At 46.3% G+C, this 19,786-nt stretch overlaps 1 protein-coding gene across 4 annotated transcripts in view; it reads left to right on the forward strand.

The window, feature by feature from the left end:
* KANK2 (KN motif and ankyrin repeat domains 2) overlaps positions 1-19,786 on the forward strand; it is a 74,132-nt gene that overhangs the window by 19,419 nt on the left and 34,927 nt on the right. For all 4 annotated transcript variants that reach the window (XM_083593045.1, XM_083593047.1, XM_083593046.1 and 1 more), the window contains one exon: positions 15,316-15,435. The gene's annotated coding sequence lies outside the window, so the exon portion shown is untranslated. The remainder of the gene's footprint in view (positions 1-15,315; positions 15,436-19,786) is intronic.

A 19,786-nucleotide genomic window follows, 5' to 3' on the forward strand; every position in this document is an offset into this window, starting at 1 on the left:
ACCAGTATCAGTCTTTTTGCTGTGGTAAGGCAGGGAGAGTCCACTCGTATTGTCCTTTTGTGGGGTTCCATGTGCTGGGTGTATAATCCAAGAGGATATTTTGCTCTGTAAATGTAAGGTTGTTCCGAACAGTTCTGTTGATGGTTTCAGTTACCTTCTGATCTTTTGGCCCCCCCTTTCCTGATGGCTCACCCACCTTCTTGCTCAAATTCAACCTGTGCAAGTTTCTGGAGCTTTGCAATAAAGGTTCTAAGCAATAAAGGGTGACTTTCTTTCACGCAGCCTTCCCAGGTTCGGGGCCCAGACTGCCATTGGAGAACTACAGGGTCCATTCAAGACACCAGCTGGGGGTATGTACGACAGCAAATGTCAGCTTACAGGGTAAAAAAGGTATGACAAGCAATGGCAGAGATGATTAGCATAGCTGGGTTTGTGCCTTTTGCCCAGTGGGCTGCCCTGTGAGTGCTGTTCAGGAAGCAGCTGCCCGTATCCTGAGCCTCCAGGGACCTGTTAAGAAGTGCTTTCCTTGCCTCTGGAGTGGGACTAAGTGAGTGACTCATGCCACTGGCCTCTCCAAAGGCTTCTTAGCCTGCCTGTTCATCCCCTCCCAACATTTCGTAGAACAAGATGCATATTTTAAGATTGTTTTGGATTAGCTGTTCTGGAAAGTGGAAAGCAAGCTTGAAAACACAATGCAGAAAGAAGGCATTTCGGCTGCAGCCAAAGGATCAAATTGTGTTGGCTGTTGCAATTATGTCTTTGTCCTTCCTCCAAAGAACTTGGGGGGGGGGCGCGACGTCAGCAACGCAGGGGGTTTATCCCATTTTAATCCTTACAATGGATGAGTGACTTGCCAAAGGTCACCTAAGAAGCTTCAGGGCTGAGCCTGGGATTTGAATTTGGCTCTCCTTGGTTAAAGGCTAAACATTCTGTTCACTACTCTACTGCTTTCAAAGTTTACACTTACCTGCCCCCCCCAAAAAAAGCCTAAAGACATATTGAAGTGTCTTAGGCCTGCATCCTCCTCACACTAAATTCCACGATGAATGTCTCCTAATCGCATCCGTCTTTTTTGCCAGTTCGAGATATTCAAATAATTTATCCTGCCATTCCTTTTTTTGTTGGTACTATTTCACTTTTCCAGTTTCTAGCTATTAATATTCTTGCTGCTGTTGTAGCATAATACAAGAACTTGAGGCATAAAAGCCCCTTCTCCTCCCATCTCATGGAGTCTATTTTTTACATGGAGAAAAGATGGCTGCAATTACATGGGCATTGAGCCTGCCTTCCCACCTCATGCTCTGTTGTCTGATGAACTTTCCTCCCAGCTCTGATACTGGAAGTAAGGGGCGTGTTTTTTTGTGGGGGGGAGGTTGGTGGAATTCTGGAGACAGACCACAGGAGAGGAGGTTTTGTCTTTGCTCACCTGTGTGCAGCTTCTGATGTGAAAATTAAGGCACACATGCATTCAGATACATTTTAGCATGAATGAGACAGATGTGAGAAATGCAAGCATGGCTGTCCCCATCATTCTCCTTTGGCCCTTCCCTACCCCACCAGGGAACCTTGTACAGTGGTACCTTGGGTTACATACGCTTTAGGTTACATACGCTTCAGGTTATACACTCTGCTAACCCAGAAATAGTGCTTCAGGTTAAGAACTTTGCTTCAGGATAAGAACAGAAATCAGGCTCCAGCGGCGTGGCGGCAGCAGGAGGCCCCATTAGCTAAAGTGGTGCTTCAGGTTAAGAACAGTTTCAGGTTAAGAACGGACCTCCGGAACGAATTAAGTACTCAACCTGAGGTACCACTGTATTGTGCTGGAGAAAGAGAAAATGTTTTGCTGGCTCTCACTCTCATCCATATACTGTGATTCCATTGTTATCCAGAATCATGTTCATGAGAGTGTGGAAGATGCACAATTACTAAATGAGCAATTTCAGAACAGCAACTATATTATGTACACCGGAGAGGGTCCGCTCTCCCCCCCCCCCCCGCTTTCTGACATCTTCCACAAAGGATTTCCCCCTTTTTTGACATCTTGTATGTGCATCAGTTCACAAACGTAGCTGGGTTTGCTATTTTGGATAGTAAGGACAGGCGACACGTGACGTTTGTCATGCCATTTGCCTCTGAGCGCAGGCTTTTCCTTTCATGAATTGCCTGTGCGGGGACCTGATCTGAATCTTAGTGAGAGCTTCCTCTCCCCCACTGCAAATTGCAGGCCAGGGGGTCTGAGAGCAGACTGCAGAGGCTAGGCAGATTATGTTGGGGATGTCTTAGCTGACTTCAGGACCCAGAGTTTTGGACAGGTCAGCAATAAAACACCTGGTGCCCCAGAAGCTAACTGTTTATTCAAAGAAGCCAAAACAGCACAGGCCTAGTGATCACTGCAACTCTTCCCAGTTGGTCTTGCATCAGTGAGGCAGTTGTGAGGATCGAAGGTCCCTATCTTCCCACTGCTCTCTAATTCCTCTCTATGTTCTGGGAGACCAAGCAGTAGGCGAGCTGGTCGCAGCGGGAGGAGGAGATTCCTTGGCTTCTTCAGTAGCCTGCCTCCACTTCTGCCTCCAATTCTGGACTGCTTTCTGCCACAGCCTCTTCCTGCTCACTAAACCCTGTTACCCCTTCACTTGCATTTTTTATGACACCTGCCACACTGTGCTCTCTCTCCCTTCCCACCCCCCCACCCCCAGTTCCAAATGTGTGTGTACCCTTGCATGTATGTATTTGAATAACAGAAGCAAGCAGCGTCTGTGGCTGATTTAGAACAAAAACAAATGGCTGGCTGGGCAAGAGTTGAGCGTTTACACCCCCCTACCTACTTCTCTACTCCGCTCCCTTCCAAAGCATCTTTTATCTAGGTTTGTTGTATGTGTTAGTGTGCAATGTTTTGCCCTAAATGAGGACTTTGCATCAGATAGCAAATTGCACCAGCTGAACACTCATACAATTTCATAAAAATATGAAAATCATTGAAGTTGGTTCATACATCCAGGATACATTCAAACATGCATTATTTGAGCATACCAATTAGATTTTGTTCAACTGGTATTTTCTTTCTCCGAGATCCATCTTGGAGCAAACTGGTTCTCTGTGTTTCTGAAAGAAACTTGTTTGTGTACTTCACTGATTGGTGGAATGGATGAACCACCTCACTTTCCCCCATGGAGCAGTTTCTCAACTTTCTAAAACCTATTATTTTCTCTCTGTTTTTGGAAAAACAAAACAAAAATGATACAAATGCACATTTAATTGAATAAATGTACATGTGGCTTTTTCTCTTAGAGTGTCCAGTGGCAGCATTGAAGTCCATTGCAGAACTGAACCAAATATTCTCTCTCAGCCACCATGAAATTAAATTAAACTTCATGGAAATCTGAAGTTTGCCTTCCATTGGCCAACCTGCGTTCAAAGAATGCAATGGTCACGTCTCTCCTCCTGCAGTGGTAGTTTAACGCTCACGAGGTTATGCAAGTACCTTATGTAACGTGTGGTTCATTAGTTGGCTTTGTCCTGCCATGTGCTGGAAGCAGAGGGGAAACCAGGCAGCTGCTATGTGTGGGTGGTTAAAGGGGAAGATGATTTAGCCAGGATCCAACCACACAAGAGGCAAAGCAAAGAAGGATATGTGAGACAGCACCTTTGCACTGGTTCACTGTCTGTTCCATGAAATGTGCAAGTATGAGCTTCATTGACAAGGGGCTCATCCTGCCCAGGATCCTGTTTGTTTTCTTTTTATAAATCATTTTTATTGATTTTACAAGTACCAAGTACAAATAAACACAAACTAATAAGAACATATCTGCATAAGGAGATTCTCTGAATCTCGAAACTTCCCTCCATCCCCTTCATGGAGTCTAATTTTAAGCATCTACAACTGCACATTCATCCATACTCCAATTTTTATATCAAACCATATTGTCCTTAATATTTTTTTTACACTACAAGTGAGTCAGAATCCTGCTCTTGTTTCCATCTACTTACAGTAGTCTCCCAGGTAACTTACAAATTTTCCCCATTCTTTTATAAAGTCTTTATCCTCTTGGTTTTCTGAGTTTTCCAGTCAGCTTTGCCATCTCAGCGTATTCCATCAGCGTGGTCTGCCATTTTTCTTTGGTCGAGACTTTGTCTTCTTTCCAACTCTGGGCTAATAGCACCCGGGCGGTTGTTGTTCCATACATAGTCTTTTCTGCTCCTTTGGTATGTCGATACTTGTAATTCCTAATAAAAAGGCTTCTGGTTTCTTAACAAACGTTATTTTAAGCATTTTTGAAATTTCATTATATATCATCTCCCAGAAAGCTTTTATTACCTTACAAGTTCACCACATATGATAGAAGGTACCCAGTATCCTGTTTCTAAGCAACTATGCAGAGAGAAGCTGTGTCTGCTTGTGGGTTAATTATGTCAAAAGCAATATTCTCTATAAGCTGTTACTGCTTGTGCCTCAACAGCAGCGAAGGTGCAATCCTGGGGGAAGAAGTGCTATTTCCCAGACACAAATTGTTTCAGTTTGAGTGCTAGGAAAATACAAGGTCCTCTGTACCATCCAAAGAGTAACTGTGAGGGGTGTACTCCTCAAAACAAAAACAAAAAACCCTTTGCTAATGGGGAGTGACCCCTGCTGTCCACTTAGCCCTCTGGAAAGCTCAGCAGCTAACCTCGAGTTTCAATGAAAGTAGGTTCTGGGGCTGAGTCCTGAGTTGGATTCTGACATTACAACTTTCTCTTTTGAATACAGTAGTACCTTGGGTTAAGAACTTAATTCGTTCTGGAGGTCCGTTCTTAACCTGAAACTGTTCTTAACCTGAGGTTACCACTTTAGCCAATGGGGCCTTCCGCTGCTGTCGCACCACCACCGCACGATTTCTGTTCTCATCCTGAAGCAAAGTTCTTAACCCGAGGTACTATTTCTGGGTTAGTGGAGTCTGTAACCTGAAGCGTCTGTAACCTGAAGCATCTGTAACCTGAGGTACCACTGTATCTGAGACCCTTCAAGTCTCTCTGTTTTCCAGGGACAGTCCTGGATTTACAGAAGCCGTCCCGGTCTCTGATTTGATCCCCAAATGTCCCACTTTTCCTTAGGACATCCCTACTTTCATCAGAGAAATGTTGGAGGGTATATCTGCCATGTGTCATTCTGACCCAAACACCTTCTTTGTTATTGTTCTTCTGGCCTGCCCACCGTCTCCCATTACAGGTGTCAAAAAACCCCCTCTAGAGGTTACTTAAGGGGGAAAACCCCAATAGCACCATTCCCAATGTAGTAAAAATATTTTGCCAAGTTGGCAGTTGACAGCTGGAATTACAGTGGTACCTTGGTTGTTGAACTTAATCCCTTCCAGGAGCCTGTTCAACTCCTGGAACCATTTGACAACCTAGGCGCAGTTTCCAATTGGCTGTAGGAGCTTCCTACACTCAATTGGAAGTTGCGGAGTCCACGTCAGACATTCATCTTCCAAAAAAACATTCACAAACTGGAACACTTACCGTATTTTTCGCCCTATAGGACACACTTTTTCCCCTCCAAAAATGAAGGGGAAATCTGGGTGCGTCCTATGGGGCGAATGCAGGCTTTTGCTGAAGCTTGGAGAGCGAGAGGGGTCGGTGCGCACCGACCCCTCTCGCTCTCCATGCTTCAGGAAGACATCCGCAGCCTAGGCAGCCCTGCGGGAGTTCCCGCAGGGCTCCCTAGGCTGCGGATAGCAGCCTGCTTCCCGGAGCGCCGGGTGCGCTGAAAGCAGAGCGCCCGGCGCTTCGGGAACACATCCGCAGCCTAGGCAGCCCTGCGGGAGTTCCCCGCGGGGCTCCCCATGCTGCGGATAGCAGCCTTCCACCCGGCGCGAGGGGCTCCCTGAAGCAGAGCGCCCCGCCTGCCGGACAGACATCGGCCAGCCCCACAAGCTCAGGGGACAGCAAGGAGGCGCAGCGCCGCCATCCCGCTGTTCCTCTACCTGGTTCGGTTTCCCCGACCTAGTTTTGGGGGGGAAATAAAGGAAATTTTCCCCCCTTTAGTCCCCCCCCCAAAAAAAACTAGGTGCGTCCTATGGGGCGAAAAATACGGTACTTCCGGGTTTGCGGCATTCAGGAGCCGATTTGTTCGGGAGCCAAGCCATTCAACAACCAAGGTACCACTTGTATATTAACTCTACATTTCCCTGGTATTAAAATTGTTTTGCCACCATGCAGGTAATGGCAATGCCTCTGCCCTCTGACTATGCATTTACGCTCATTCTGCATTTTTGCTCCCACAGGCAGGGCTGCAGACCTCCATGCAACAAGCAGCTTTATGAACTAGCTGTGTGGAGTTCTGAAGACTGACACAAGCAGAAATTAAAACTGCCCAGTGATTGGGAGCGAACAGATTGGGAGTGAGGATTGACAGTGATGGGCAGCTGGGTCTGTTTTGAAACCGACCACATGGCAACTTTGTTTGGTTCAGTCCCTGGACTCCTGGTTCTTGTGATTTTAGCAAGGCAAGGGGCCCTACCCAGCTTTCAGCATTCCCCCGTGGCTTGGGGCCGCATGACCCTTGCAAAGCAGTCCTTTTTTTCCAGGCCTCTGGGCAAGTTTTATTCCTAGGGAGGAGCCAAGAGTGACTCACAGGCAAGGACCAGAAGAATAAGATTATTTGCTGGAATTCTGGTTGCTTTTGGGGTGTGGCTACTCTTGCGTCTGCTGAGAAGGGTTTGTTTTTCTTGGTTTTCTCCCCTTCCCTTGTGTTTCTTCTTCTGTTTTCCTTCCAGAAGCTCTTCTCTTCCCGCCCCTTCACCCTGGGCCAAACCTCTCCCATCCCTCCTTAAACTCCAGGCTTTTGGAGGCTGTTTTTCATCTCTTCCTCGGACAAGCAGGCCTTTGTACTGCAAACTTTCTGGCTCCTTTCCACGCTAGCGTTTCGGATGCTAAGAATATCCCTGAGCTGTGGCAGTTGAAGCTGCCGACCCTCCAAGGCCCTGGATGCGAGGCCCTGGCGAAGAAGACATCCCTCCTCCTCCTCCTAGGGGAATAGGGATGCTGCTGGAGGACAGCCAGGGAGGCACATTGCCAAAAGTGTTGTCTATAGCTCCAAGTCGGAAAGCCAAAGGTCACCAAGACTGTAGTTCGTGGCTTTCTCTCCCACCAGCCGCTTCCTTCTCCTCCCACCCTTGTCTATTTATATTGGAGGCAGATGGGAGGCGGGGCTGGAGGTGGGGGGGAATAGGGGGTGATGGTGTGACCGCTGCCTCCCCCACACTGGGCGAGATACCGTGGTGGATTCTTGATATTCCTGTCATTAGAAATACCTTTGACGGACTGCAGGAATTGCTAGATTTGACCGTACCAAGAACATGAGGTTGGTATGCCGTGCAGTGCCAAGAAGGAACTATTTGTAGATTTTATCCTCATTTTTAGAGCACTTAGAAGGACAGCAACCCTCTGCGGTGCTTCACCTGGCAAGTCCAGGTACCCTCACATTGCATACCCTTCAAGTGTCCCGATTTAACCGGGGCACCCCAAATTAACAGAAGCCACTTCTGATCCCAAATGCCCCAATTTTGTTCCCCTGTGCCGGTTGCACCAGAGCAAGAGACCCAAAGACGGGGGCTTTCTGGTTCCGTGCTGTGGCATGAGTCAGTTGGCTCACACCAGAGTGCAGGATCAAAAAAATGGAAGGAAAACTTACCTTGACCTCCTCTTCCTCCTTCCTCCATGGCAGCTCCAAAGGTTTGTCTGCAGTGCTGGAGGAGTAGGGGAAGAGGCAGGTCCGGCCCGGTCTGCGTCTCTGTACACAGCTGAGGCCGGGGTGAACTTCCAGTAGGCTGCTGCAGTCCATGGGGTGTCTTCTGACATACCCCTGAGGCTGTGGAGGAGGAGGACTGGACAAAGGTAGGAGGTTGTGGAGGGAGGGCGGGGTGGACGAGGAAGGGATCAGCGGCAGGGAGGGGGCAAGTGACAGGGTCAGTGGGGTGGTGATGGAGGTCCCCCTGAATTGCCCTCCTAAAATGATGGGGGATATGGCTTTGCACCGACGTTTGCTGCAGCACACTGAAATTCAGTTACAGCCCCCATCTGTGCAGTGCATGCTTGCACAAATCTAGTTGGGGTAATTGAACCGCCATGAAGAATAGCTGTTATAGCCATCCAGGAGACTTGTTGAAGGCACACTGAACAACTGCAACTGCAGACAACACCTATCAATAGAGCCCTCTAACCAGCTGAGCTATCCAGACCAGGGGTCAGCAACCTTTTTCAGCCGTGGGCTGGTCCACTGTCCCTCACACCATATGGTGGGCCGGGCTATATTTTGGGGAACAAAATGAACGAATTCCTAGGCCCCACAAATAACCCAGAGATGCATTTTAAATACCGTATTTTTCGCCCTATAGGGCATACTGGCCCATAGGGCGCACCTCGTTTTTTGGGGGGGAAATAAAAAAAAATTTATTCCCCCACCCCCCAGCCGCGGGGCTGGTGCGGGGGAAGCCCAAGCTTCCCCCGACCCCAGCCCCCAGAACAGGCTGCTATCCGCAAGCCTTGCGAGCCTGGCGGCAACTCCCGCCGGGCTCACAAGGCTTGTGGACATCTGCGCGAAGCACGGGGTGCCCTCCGGAGTGCGCCCCGTGCTTCGGGCTGCAGGCTGCTGCCCGCAAGCCTGGAGAGCCCGCAGGAACTCCCGCCGGGCTCCCAAGGCTTGCGGATAGCTTCCTGAAGCCTGGAGAGCGAGAGGGGTCGGTGCGCACTGACGCCTTTCACTCTCCAGGCTTCAGCGAAAGCCTGCATTCGTCCCATAGGATGCACACACATTTCCCCTTCATTTTTGGAGGGGAAAAAGTGTGTCCTATAGGGCGAAAAATACGGTAAAACCACATTCTACTCATGTAAAAACACGCTGATTCCTGGACCATCTGCGGGTGGGATTGAGAAGGTGATTGGGCCGCATCCGGCCCCTGGGCCTTAGGTTGCCTACCCCTGATGCAGACTCACTGAGCCAAAGCTTTGTATTTTGTATGTTCGTAAATCCTAGGAATACTTTTGTCAAAGTTGCGACTTTCTTGTCAGACACTGTGGTGCGAATCTCTGTTGCATCTTTTTGGTTGTTTTGCATGTATTTCATACGTGGGTCTTGCCGTTGCTTTTATTCTTGTCTGCAAAAGACAATGTTCCAACTGCTTTGAACACCCTACAATATGGTTTTGTCTTGTACTGTGCTTTTGTCTTTGTTCAGTATCACAGAAAGCTTACCAGGTGAAACACTCCAATCCCCCATCCCTTTTCCTTATAATAATAAATAGAACAGCTGGCTCTCTGCTTTAAAGTTCAGGCTTGGGTTTTCTTTCCCCAGTGGGGTTTCAAATGGCTGCAGGTTTTGCTGTTGTGGTAAAATTGTTTCAGTTTTCTTTTCACAGTGGTTTTTGGAAGGCAGTTTTAAGTTGCTTTGTGAAGAAGAGAGACCTTCTTGCTTTCTCTCTGAAATGAATTGGGAGGAGGAGTTGGGGGGAAAGGCACAGAACAGTAGCATAGCTAGACTTAGCTTGTAAAATTGTTTTTTTTTTATTGAAGGAAGGGGTTAATACTTTTTAAGGCCTAAACTTGCTTGGATTTTTATTTTTAAAACCCTAGACGCTTGAATGAACATATCCCATGTTCCATGTGACAAGTTCGCACTAACTTTTATAATATCAATATTAATCTTTATTAGGAATGTGTGTTGGCCCTATGTACTTTTCAAATTATGGGGCACATAGAGGGGCAGTTTTCATAATTCAGTTGGATTGTGCTGTTAACAAGGCATCTTGAGTCAGATCAGGGACTTACTATTTCTCCAATGCACTCTGGGAACTTTGTTTTTAATCAACCACTAGCAGAGTCCATGAGAGGGACTGACATTTTCTTCCATGCTCTTTTTGCCTCCATCATCTCCATGATTTCTGTTGTACCCACCCCAAAATGATAAAATAGAATCCCTGCAGCCATAATTCTTCCTTTCCTTTCCTCCTTTCCTTTCTGTCTTCTTTGCTGCTATCATTCTGAAATTTGGCAGACTTCATTCCCTCATAAGGGTTTATCATGCTTGCAAATTGCATCCAATTCTGGCATAAAATAAAAGAGAACTTTTCTTTCTTTCTTTCTTTCTTTCTTTCTTTCTTTCTTTCTTTCTTTCTTTCTTTCCTTCCTTCCTTCCTTCCTTCCTTCCTTCCTTCCTTCCTTCCAAAACCCCAATACGCCATTAATTTTAAAGGTTCTTTATGTGCCTGCAATTTGGCAGGCTTAATGCAACCCCTTAATCTGGAGGAACTGCTGTGCCCTCAAATTTTATTCATTTCTGTAATGTGTGTGTACGTTCACCACTGTAGTAAATGGAGGGGGTGGGACTGACCTTCATTTTTAACAGATCTGATTTGGCCCCCAATAATGAGTTGAATTTTAAAGGCACAGAATGGTTCTGAAAGATTGGGCTGCTTCCCAAAGTTAGAAACACAAGTCGAATCTTGTGGTTGGTGCACACCCGTAAAAAGTATGCATATTGTGAACACTCACTTGTACAAACAAACAGCAAAGATAAATGTCATTCAAGTATTAACTTTAGTTCAATCATCTGAAAATTCAGTGCTATTGAACTAGTTCTTTTTTCCCTTCTTTGCTTATTATTGTTACACTTGTATATTTTATTGTCTACCTGTACCATGCACCTGCTATTTATCTTTATACAGCATATGGAACAATGCCATAATTTATATATGAATGTAGATATTGTGGCTTTAACAACCCTAGGAAGGAGAGACTACGGCCTGGCTCATCTCAAAATCTGAGAACTTGCCGAGATCTCAAGGCCAGCAATGTTGTAGCTACACAAAATTATGTCAAGGTGTAAAATCTTGGGTGTGCCAACACGGAGCCATCAGATATTGCTTTAATCAGTCCCAGCCAGCATGGTTAATGTCAGAGATTATGGGAGCTGAAGTCCAGCAACAACTGCAAGGTCCCAATTACTCTTGGTGTAAAATAATCTTGACTTTCTAGCATGGGCTCAAAAGAGAACTCTTTCCAGTGTTATGGGTGGGATTCCACTAAGCTTTTGAATGCATAGAACGAGGTCCACTTATGCAACATGGCTTCCTCACCCTCCTCTCTCCAAGCCCCCCTAAATCTGCTCTGGAGAGTTGGGGGAAACCCCAGAACAGCTTTAGGGGAACATGGGGGGGGGAGTCCCATTGCATGAGTGGACCTCATACCAGCACAAATACCCCACTTACCTCTGTGTCGAATTCCGCTGGAAGAGACTGAGGCTGCTGTCCTATACTGGCTTAAGTAGTCAGCACATTGAGCTCAGTGAGACTTGTTTCTGAGTTGATGTATATGGGGTTGTACTAAATTAAGAATCAACAAATTCCTAGCTCAAATTTTGCCCCAGCCATGAACTGAAGAGATAGCCTTAGGCCTCACCCAGATTTCCTTTTCTGCTACGTCTCTGGGCACAGGGCCACACCTTAAAGTTCTGCATCCGAACATTCGCTGAACATGGAATTTTCAAATATGATGCCCTGCCAGAAGGCATCATTCTTGCTGCCTGCTGCTTCCCCATAGGGGACAGGAGACAGCAGTCCTTAAAAGTCATGGGAATGAAGTTTCGCTCATGCTCAGGGACTAACATGTTGTGTTTCCTGGGGCTTCTCCACAACACAGACTTTGTTGGATGTTTCCCCACTCTTGACTACTCAGTCTTCAGGGCTGTGGCTTGCATGTTCGTGATCTCCAAAACCCTTGCAGCCCCTTGGTTCTAGCAAAAGCAGCTGGGCTCAGTTTATCCAATGTAATTTGCCTTGACTTGCCTCTTAATGGCACTTCTACAGCAGACAGTTCAGTGGGATTTTGTTTTCTCTGTGGTTGTGCAGTACCGACATCCTTTCAGATTTTGAACTGCTGACATTCTCCGAGTTCCAAAATACCACCCCCACCCAACAAGATACTGCTCTGTGTTTTTCTTTTTGGTTAAGCAGTGATGCTTGGAAGCTAATAACGGATGTTCATCCCATTTCATAATAAAATCGTTACCACTGACCATGGTGTAGCATTAGCAGCAATAAATTAATAGTCAACTTGATACATGGAATTTAATTTAAAGATTATCAGAAAGATAAATCACTGTTCATCAGTCTAATTAAACTTGTTGTATAAGCAGATGTGAATCTGTTCAGCTAATTAATCTTATTCTTTTAAATTCTGCAGTGTTCAAGATTAACTCAGTAATCTAATTTTGAGAGGAAAATGTAACTATGCACAGCTTTTTTAAAAAAACCTGTTCAGCCCCATATGGTTTGGGGGGGTGGGTTACTGTGAAGCAGCCTAAAATTTGTTCACAGTCACTCCAAGCTATTTTTTTGCCCCAGGTGACTGCAGAATCAAAGAGATACACACCAGTATCTTAAATTCTAGTGCAAGAGAGCTTGGGGTAAACCAATTGTGCTTATACTGAGACTGTATTCATCTCACCCAAGGATGTGGAACTGGTAGCCTGCTAGACTACCACACCGTTTATAATACCTGAGCATTGACCATGCTGCCTTGGGCTGATGAGAGCTGACAACATCAAGAGGGACACAAGTTTCCCATCCCTGATCTAGCTCAATATTACCTTCTCTGACTTGACAGCCAGTCTCCAAGGTCTCTTTTCCCCAGCATATGCTTCCTGAGGTTATCTAACCGGCCTTGAACCTGGGCCATTCTGCATGCAAAGCATGCACTCTCTACAATGATGCTAAGGAATTCTATCCACAGGGCAACATGTCTTGACTCACCCATCCGATTTTTTGGCAGGCTGAACAATATTGTCTTTCTGAGTGACTGCTTGGGTCACTCCAGGGCTTAGTGCTCACCTGAGGGTGAAAAACAGAAGGAGATGGCTTTTGTTTTGGACTCTTGCAAGTTAGGAGGTTAGATATCAAAGCAGGTGGGGAAGTATTGTCAGCCAATGTTGCAAGCCTGGATCCAGCATCAGGTCATGTTTGGGCCTCTGGCTACACAGGGGATGCGTGGAACCAGAGAGGTCTTCCTGGCTTCCTGTTGATGTTGGACAATTGGTGGCTTGGGGCTTCCAAACTCTGTCCTGTCTTGCTTACAATGAGTTCTTAGTCTCTGGCTCCCTGCTGTCACTGAATGAACTTTAGCCCTTTGCTCTTGCTCGATGTGACTGAATCAGGACTGACCACATGGTCCATGTTGAGAGCCAAGTAGATCGTCCCACCAAGTAGGACAATCATCAAAGTTAAAAATGCTGCTCCAAGTCAGGAAACTATGTGAGGTGACAATTTAAAAGCTAGAGCTATTGGAACCCAATACTAAGAATCTGTCAAGAATGTATAACTTGCTGTTGAAATGGAATACACAGGATGAGACGGTTAAATCAGCTATGATTAAATGGGCACAAGACATTGGTCATAACATTATGTTTGCTGACTGGGAACAGTTATGGACCACCGGTATAAAGTTCACGGCATGTAATGCCTTAAGAGAGAACATTATGAAAATGATATATAGGTGGTACATGACCCCAGTCAAACTTGCAAAAATCTATCATATGCCCAATAATAAATGTTGGAAATGTAAGGAAACTGAAGGTACCTTTTACCACCTTTGGTGGACGTGCCCTAGGATTAAGGTCTTCTGGGAAATGATTTATAATGAAATGAAAAAGGTGCTTAAATGCACTTTCGTGAAGAAACCAGAAGCTTTCCTCCTGGGCATGGTAGGTCAATTGGTGTCAAGGAAAGACAGGACGTTCTTTATGTATGCTACAACAGCAGCAAGAGTACTCTTAGCAAAGTATTGGAAGACACAAGAACTACCCACATTGGAAGAATGGCAGACCAAGGTGATTGACTACATGGGACTGGCGGAGATGACTGGCAGAATCCGTGACCAAGGGAAAGAGACGGTGGAAGAAGACTGGAAGAAATTTAAAGTTTATCTTAAGAATTGTTGTAAAATTAATGAATGTTAAAATGTCTTGGGTAATGCAAAATAGAATTGCAGTGACAAACAATTGGATACGAAAAAAAAAGAGTTAAAGAAAGTGTTATGAGAAATTGAAATTAGGGGTTGCTGGAAGGATTTAAAACAGGGATGCAGAAAGGGGAGGTATGGGGAAGTCGCTGAAAGAAGGTTTTAGGAAAGAAAGGTCAAGAAATTATACGTGTTTATATGTTTGTTTGTTTATGTATTGTGTTGTTTTGTCTTTTAATGTGTTGAAAAACCAATAAAAAAATTATATAAAAAAAAGACAATTTAAAAGCTAGCATGTGCTTCATTTTTGCATCATGTGGTTCTGTTGTTGGTCTTAGTTAAAGATCTGGACAATGTCTAGTGATCTGAAGGCCTTTTGATAGCCTTTCTCAGGTTTGGGAATTCTCCTTTAAATCAGCAACCTGGTGCCCTCCAGATGTTGAATGTCAATTCCCATTGGACACACTGGCTGAAGCTGATGGAAGTTGCAGTCCTATACATCTGGGGGGCAAAGTCTTCTTTAGATGCATTTTGAAGCTCACAGCCGCACATCCAAGTGTTACGGCTTTCATATGAACAATGACAATGGTCCAGTTGACCCCATGTGTGTTGATGCATTTTTCTACGCTCAGCCACAAGTAATCCTGGCTTTACTAAGAGGTAAAATACTGACGCCTCCTGGACACGAGATCAACTTCTTTGTTCCAATCAAAATTTGCACACAAAGCCCATGCTGTGTCTACAAGTAGAGAGTATGAATCCCAGATTCCTGACCTCCTCCTTGGAAGACCTCTGTGGTTCCTTCCTTGGGGCTGGGTGGCAGAGCAGAATCAAAGCTTTCTATGCTGTCAATGCCATGTTACAAGAAATGAAAACCAGACAGGCTGAGTCGTGCAGCAATTTGATGGGAGCAACAGCAGCAGGCCTGAGTTCCAGATGGCTGGCGGATGGCAGAAATATGCTTGAGGTTTCAAGAATCCTTGAGGTTTGGGGCTTCTAAGAAAGCATCAGCTAAAGTCCAGGGATTAGTCAGAGGCAGCACTAAAGCAACGGATGCTGAATGATCAGGGTTTGGGGACATGTTCTTTCTGCCTGAACCGGCAGAGGAAAATGATCTCTTACAGGATTGGGTGAATGTTGCTGTCTTGGAATACTGACCTTCAGGAGATGTTGTTAGACTCCAGCTCCCATCAGTCACAGCCAGTGTTCAGGGATGATGGGACTTAAAGTCCTGCAACATCTGGAGGGCCCCAGGTTCACCCTCCATGTTCTCTTGAGTTCTCTGGACCAGCTGCAGGTGAGGAAATGACTTTTTCCTATTTTCTTTTCAAGGGACAGTGATACACGGGGACTGCTGGCTAGAGAAGGACAAGAGAGGGGCATACTTGTGGAATCGGCATGCTGCCTTATCTCCAGGCTGCAGAGAGAGAGACGGGAGAGGCACTGATTGAGGTGAGAGAAACCTTTTCGGTGCGCACAACAACCAGGACTTCTTCTGCAATGTTAGGAATTGCAGATTGCTAGCCCTTTTGCTACTTCACAATGCTGCCAGATCCTTCACAATGCTGCCACTACAAACCCTGTGACCATGGACTTAGCCACACTGACCTTTTGCCCTGCTCCATCTCTATACGTGGTTTTTATTTTTTTTATTTTTGCCCTGGAGCTTTCCCCTTGGAAACCCGCTTTTGGGTGCTCAATCAAAGCAAACATCGATTCAAGTTTTCCGCAGGGTTGACGTTTGCTCCAATTCAGCTTTAAAGAGTAGATCTGCATGGGGAAAGCTTTAGGGCAAAAAGAAAGGCACTTGGACATGGAGCTTTAAAGCATGGACTGTGCTGAGAAAGAGCGGAGGAAAAGTTGCTGTGGATTAGCAAGCCCTGCACCTAAATCTCCTAGACCTATTTCTGTTCCCAAGGACAATGCATGAACATTACTGTCTGGCCTGCTGGGAGGGATTCCTGGGAGCAATAAGGTGGCTGTAGCTCACTCCTTTTCTGTCTGGTGGCAGTGATATCCTAAGTGGCTGGAGGTGCTTGAGTTGGGGCTGTTGAAAGGAGGTTGGCTCAGCATCCACCTCCTGGCTAATTTCAGCTTAATTTCATTGTGATGAGTTCAGGTCCCATCCCTGCTTCATAAAGCAAAACTGATATACTGTGTGTGTGTGTGTGTGTGTGTGTGTGTGTGTGTATAGATAGATTGCCCTCTTGGTGAGGCTCCTCAAGGTGGAAAACCATTACCAGATACTGCTTAGCTTTGCAAATGTGCTAGCAGTTTTATTGCTGCACCACTAGTAGGTTGCCAGCAATGCATCGTGGTTGAAGCTGCAAGTGGCAAGGAGAGTGATTTTGTTAAAGCTGTCGAGACAGCCAGTGATGAAGCTGGAGGGCAGTGTGGCCCAACATATGGAGTTTTGAGCATCCTCAATCAGTTTTGTGTGTCAGCATCAAAGGCAGAAGTCTCGCCTCTTCCAGTGGCAGGTTCTGGGCTAGTGGTCTAGGGTCTGGCAGCCGTGTTCGATTAATAGATTCTCCATGGTTGGTTCATTTAGGACAAAATGAGTTTTCTGATCAGGCAAATCAGCATCTGAGGAGAGACTTCAGGAGCAGAATCTCTGGGGCTATGGTTACGCTGATCTGAAAAAGCTTGCACGAGGGTGGCAGCCAACCAGACCAGACAGCAAGGAGTGGGAATTATTTGTTCCCAACCAGCAGAGAAATTTGAGGAAGATCAAGAAACATCGGCCAGCAAGATGGCTGATGTCTTTCTGCCAGTAGAAGAAGAAGAAGAAGAAGAGTTTGGATTTGATATCCCGCCTTTCACTCCCCTTCAGGAGTCTCAAAGCGGCTAACATTCTCCTTTCCCTTCCTCCCCCACAACAAACACTCTGTGAGGTGAGTGGGGCTGAGAGACTTCGAAGAAGTGTGACTGGCCCAAGGTCACCCAGCAGCTGCATGTGGAGGAGCGGAGACGCGAACCCGGTTCCCCAGATTACGAGACTACCGCTCTTAACCACTACACTACACTGGCTCTCAGTAGAGTGGAATGACCCTTTTTCCAGTCCTGTGCAGAGGTCATGGAGTTTATGTATCTACATGGAAATGAACGTTTGGCATTTGTTTTTGCTCTGTGAGAGATGATTGTCATTCTGGCTTCTATAAGGTTGGTAGGAAAATGGGGGTGGTAGGAACAAATGTTCAGTTTCACAATTCAGCAATGAGTTCTGTTGGAGGCAGGTTCTCGGAAAATCACAATTGGTGTGGGAGCTGTTGTAGACGAATGCTATCTCCAGCTAAACCGCTTTGCAGAGTTGTGGCACCTTCTCCACTGAAAAGGAAAGAACCTGAAAAGTGAGCAGGATTGTTATCAAGTGAGAGGTACTGTAAAGACCTCCGATGGAGACTGGCTTTGAGTAGTTTGAGCACGTGAATGTGGCTTGCTTTCTGCCTGAACTGATGCTTAGTTTGTGTTTTAGAAGGCATAAACTTATGAGAATATAAGATCCTGCTGTATCAGGCCAGTGGCCCATCTAGTTCAGCTTATGGTTCTCATAACAACAACAGCCAAACAGATTTCCATAGGAAGGCCACAAGCAGGGCCTGGGTTCAACATTAAAGTGGTACCTCGGGTTACAGACGCTTCAGGTTACAGACGCTTTAGGTTACAGACTCCACTAACCCAGAAATAGTACCTCAGGTTAAGAACTTTGCTTCAGGATGAGAACAGAAATTGCATGGCGGCAGCAGCGGGAGGCCCCATTAGCTAAAGTGGTGCTTCAGGTTAAGAACAGTTTCAGGTTAAGAGCACACCTCCAGAAAGAATTAAGTTCTTAACCTAAGGAACCACTGTACTCTTTCCACATGTGATTCCTAGCAACTAGTGTTCAGAGGCATACTTGCCTGTGTCATGCCACCACTCAGATCTATATAGGGCTATTTGGGTAGCAGTTTGCTCCCTTGACAGGAGGTTCAAGCAGCCCTCTAGGTATGTGGTTTTGGGGTGCTTATGTTTTATTTTTATTTTTGCAAGTTCTGCTTGTACCAGATTTCAAAGCCTCCTATCACTGACCCTCAGAAGCGTTGAGTGATTTTATGACCACTCACCCAGCCCAGCCCTCCCTCTCCTTCTGACCCCAGAAGGGAAGTCCTATTTCCACTTTCCCAAGTTCGACTTTTGCTGCTTCAGCTCCACTCTGCTTGCAAACGCTTTGCTTCCCTGCATGCCCCCCCCCCAACTCGCCCCAGCTTCCTGCTCTGGGAAAAAAGCCTGGCTGCTGAAACCGAACTTCCTTGCTCTCCCACTGGGTTGGTGTTTCATCCTCCGCTCCTCCCCCATCATTGCCAAGATTTCTTTGTCAGCAGGAGGAAGTTCTCATGTAGCAGCCTGCAAAATTGTTTATTTTTGGAGAAAATTGCTTCCATATAGGGGGAAAGGGCCAGAGTTGCTCTGCCTGTCTCTTGAAGAAGCGATGCTCAACTTACTCTGCTCCTTTCAAATGCTGCCACAAGCTTGCCCACCCTGAAAATAAGAGCGCCCTGCTTCTTTCCTCTCTTGCCAGCTCCTCTTGAACTTGCTCTGTCCTTATCAGCCCACTGGCTCTTATGCTAGCATCTGGGTAAGCTAGCCATTGTCCATTTGTCCGATTTGCAGGCTTCATACTGCACCTGATAACGGCATGGAAAAGGGTGGATTGAACTAATAAGCTATGGAGAAACTCAGGTTTTGATGCAGAAATCAAGCAGCCGGGATTAGTCTATCAACGTGATGCTTTTGAACAGCACCTAGCATGCAGATGGTGCGTTGCAAATATTCATTAATTATTGCACTAGATGGGTGTGTTGACAATGTTTGGCCAGTGTGTTTTTTGTCCATTAAAAAAAAAAAGTTTGCTAGACCTTAGGTTTTGAGGTATTGAGCTGCTCAGGTTTCGCAAAGTAACTAAAAATAAAGCCACATAAAAACAGCTTTTAAGCATGGATGCAAAAGTCTAAGAATAAAACACATGCAAACCACATCAGTTGTGAAGGGGCCCTACTGCAATCCTTTGGATGTGGGGCTTCCTTTGAACACTGCTCAGATGATGGACTGTGTCCAACTTTGCTAGGCCCAGCCAATGAAATATATCTCACTAGTTTTACAACAGTTTCGCTGACTGCTGGTGCATTTCCAAATTCAGTTCAAACTGCTGGTTACCCTTTTAAGGTCCTGGGAAGCTTTGAACTTGGGTGCCCAAAGTGAAGCCGCCTTCCACATGGACCTGTCTGTGTGTTTGGAGGCCTTTCTTCGGGTCAAGGAGGTGGCTACTAGGAGGTAAAGGTAAAGGGACCCCTGACCATTAGGTCTAGTCGTGACCGACTCTGGGGTTGCGGCGCTCATCTCGCTTTATTGGCCGAGGGAGCCGGCGTACAGCTTCTGGGTCATGTGGCCAGCATGACTAAGCCGCTTCTGGCGAACCAGAGCAGCGCATAGAAATGCCGTTTACCTTCCTGCCGGAGCGGTACCTATTTATCTACTTGCACTTTGACGTGCTTTTGAACTGCTAGGTTGGCAGGAGCTGGGACCAAGCAACGGGAGCTCACCCCGTTGCGGAGATTCGAACCTCCAACCTTCTGATCGGCAAGTCCTAGGCTCTGTGGTTTAACCCACAGTGCCACCCGCATCCCTGGCTACTAGGAAAGGGGGGGGGGCTTTTTAGTTGTGGCACCTCTGCCCCAGAAAAGTTCTCCCCATGGGGACTTGGCTGGTGCTGCCCATTATTTCTTTCTGGCAGAAGACAGTTTTGGTTTTTTTCTGGTTGAAGCTG

This window comes from Podarcis filfolensis, assembly GCF_964270895.1.
Source record: "Podarcis filfolensis genome assembly, chromosome: 17".
Taxonomy (NCBI): Eukaryota; Metazoa; Chordata; class Lepidosauria; order Squamata; family Lacertidae; genus Podarcis; species Podarcis filfolensis.